Here is a 2,969-nt window from a genome sequence, read left to right as displayed (position 1 = left end):
AACATTGGGGACTGACGGCTTGATGGGCTGAGCCCTTTGTCTTGGGGCTTGCCTCTATGAAGCTTGTTGCTGCAAGGAGAGGCTAAACCTGCTTACAATTGTGCCTACCAGTCTCCCCCTGAGTGCCTCTTTGTTGCTCAGATGTGGCCTCTCTCTCTCTCTAACTAAGCCACCTTGGCAGGTGATCTCACTGCCCTCCCCCCTACATGGAACCTGATTCCCAGGGGTGTAAATCTCCCTGGCAACACAGGATATGACTTCCGGTGATGAATCTGGACCCGGCATCCTGGGTTTGAGAACATCTTCTTGACCAAAAGGGGGATGCAAAATGAAAAGAAATAGAGCTTCAGTGGCTGAGAGATTTCAAATGGAGTTGAGAGGTCACTCTGGTGGACATTCTTATGCACTATATAGATAACACATTTTAGGTTTTAATAAATTGGAATACCTAGAAGTAAATACCTGAAACTACCAAATTCCAACCCAGTAGCCTTGACTCTTGAAGACGATTGTGTAACAATGTAGCTTACAAGGGGTGACAGTATGATTGTGAAAACCCTGTGGATCGCACTCCCTTTATCTAGTGTATGGATGGACAAGTAGAAAAATGGGGACAAAACCTAAATGAAAAATAGGGTGGGATGGGGTGTGCTTTGGGTGTTCTTTTTTTATTCTTATTTTTTATTCTGATTCTGATTCTTTGTGGTGTAAGGAAAATGTTCAAAAATATATTGAGGTGATGAATGCACAGCTATAAGATGGTACTGTGAACAGTACCATGGATGATTGTATGGTGTGTGAATATATCTCAATAAACTGAATTTTTTAAAAATGCACCAAGCCAGCAGCTGCAGTTGCTTGCAATCCTATCTACAATTTCACGATGTTTCCCTTGGCCAAAAATGCAATAACTTGTCCCAGAGTTCAAAGTATTCAGGAAACAATGTCAAGGCAGAGTCACTAGAAGGGAGCACTTGATATTCAGGACAAATATGGTAATGCTGTATTAGATAGTAGAGCCATATACATCAACACAAATTGGAATTCAATGGAACCTGTCCCCTGTCGGCAAAGTTTCCCCAAAGGAATGGAGAGATTGGGAATCATCCCAGCTAGTGTAATACTGAATTGTTTCAAAAAGAACTCATAATTAATGCCAAGTAAAAGCACTGTATGCCCATTGAAATATGGCATAATTGAAGAAAGTACATTTGAAAACTTTACTTTAAAAAAAAAGGACAAAGAACTTGAGTAAACATTTCTCCAAAGATACACAGATGGCAAACAAGTACATGAAAAGATGCTCAACGTCATTAGTCATTAGGAAAATGCAAATCAAAACCACATTGAATGGGGGCAGAGATTGGGCAATCGACGATTAAGGAGTACTGAATGTTCAATAAGACTTACTGTAAACGTTCCTAGATTGTAAGCTCTGACAGCAATCACATCTATTTCTGAGTTTTAATGGTTCTTTCTAAATTCTGAGATGTTAACTTCTTTGTGTATAACCTGGTAGTTCCCTGGAAATATGGGTATCTGTGTGATGCCTGAGATATTATTGTGAGTAATAAAATAGCCACAAAAAGTATAAATAATATTTATATTTTATTATGAGTAATATTTATTATGAGTAATAAAATAACCACAAAAATATAAATAATACGGGGGATAAGGGGTATGGGATGTTTGGGTTGTTCTTTTTTATTTTATTTTTTTAGAGTAATGAAAATGCCCTGAAAGCCAGCATTACTCCACACAACAACAGTTAAAGAAGCTGAAAAAGAGATCAGACTACAATTAGAGATATGAATGAAATGGACTTGGTTAGGACTAAGATAAATTAGAAAACAGGGTGAGGATGATACTGATTGTATATTTTAAAATCCCAACTTGTGTGTGACTAAAGTAAGAGAGGTTTATTTGGGAAAAAAAAATTTATATTTTCTATAGCACACTGTATCTTAATTTAACCTGTCCAGTTTATTTGAACAATGTAATTACATAGAATCTAGAATGGGGAATAAGATCTTTTTACTCTGTACAGGCTAATGGAATACTCCAATACATCCCAGGATATTTTGGACAGAAAATAAAAAAGTGTTTTGCAAAGTCCCCTTGAGGGACTGGGGAAAATAGTGGAACTATTAAACTTCCCCATCTGAAGAATTTTTGCTATTCTCTTAAGCAATAGGTGCTCCCAATTTAATAAGCCAAGACCTCAATCTAGAGGCTTGCCCTTACGAAACTTATCTCTCCAATGGCAAAGCTAAGCCTACTTATAACTATGCCTAAGAGTCACCCCCAGAGAACCTCTTTTGTTGATCAGATGTGGCTTGTATCTCTAAGGTAACTGCAAATTAACTCACTACCCTTCCCTCTACATGGGACATGACTCCCAGGGGTATAAGTCTCCCTGGCAATATGGGACATGACCCCCGGGGATGAGCCTGGCCCCGGCATCGTGAGATTGAGAATGACTTCTTGACTGAAAGGGGGAAAAGAAATGAAACAAAATTAAGTTTTAGTGCCTAAGAGATGTCAAATAGAGTTGAGAGTTCATTCTGGAGGTTATTCTTATGCATTATGTAGATATTCCTTTAAATTTCTAGAGTATTAGAATAACTAGAAGGAAATAACCTGAAACTGTTGAACTCTAATGCAGTAATCTTGAATCCTGATGATGATTGTATAACTATATAGCTTTTATCATGTGACTGTGTGACATTGTGACTGACACTTCCTGCATCCAGTGTATGGGCAGATTAGTAATAAAATAACCACAAAAAATATAAATAATAGGGGGGATAAGGTGTATGGGATATTTGAAGTGGTCTTTTTATTTTAATTTTTTTAGAGTAATGGAAATGTTCTAAAATTGATTGTAGTGATGAATGCAGAACTACATGATGATACTGTGAGCCACTGATAGTATACTTTGGATGGATTATATGGTTTGTGAACATATC

At 37.4% G+C, this 2,969-nt stretch overlaps 1 pseudogene; it reads left to right on the top strand.

Annotated features, from left to right (window-relative positions):
• Nucleotides 1–874: 874 nt before the first annotated feature.
• LOC119517256 lies at nt 875–1,121 on the top strand (annotated as a pseudogene).
• The last annotated feature ends 1,848 nt before the right edge of the window (nt 1,122–2,969 follow it).

The sequence above is a fragment of the Choloepus didactylus genome, chromosome 21 (genome assembly GCF_015220235.1).
Source record: "Choloepus didactylus isolate mChoDid1 chromosome 21, mChoDid1.pri, whole genome shotgun sequence".
Classification (NCBI taxonomy): domain Eukaryota; kingdom Metazoa; phylum Chordata; class Mammalia; order Pilosa; family Megalonychidae; genus Choloepus; species Choloepus didactylus.
Note: the sequence above shows the minus strand (reverse complement) of the source record. Positions and strands in the feature narration are given on the sequence as shown.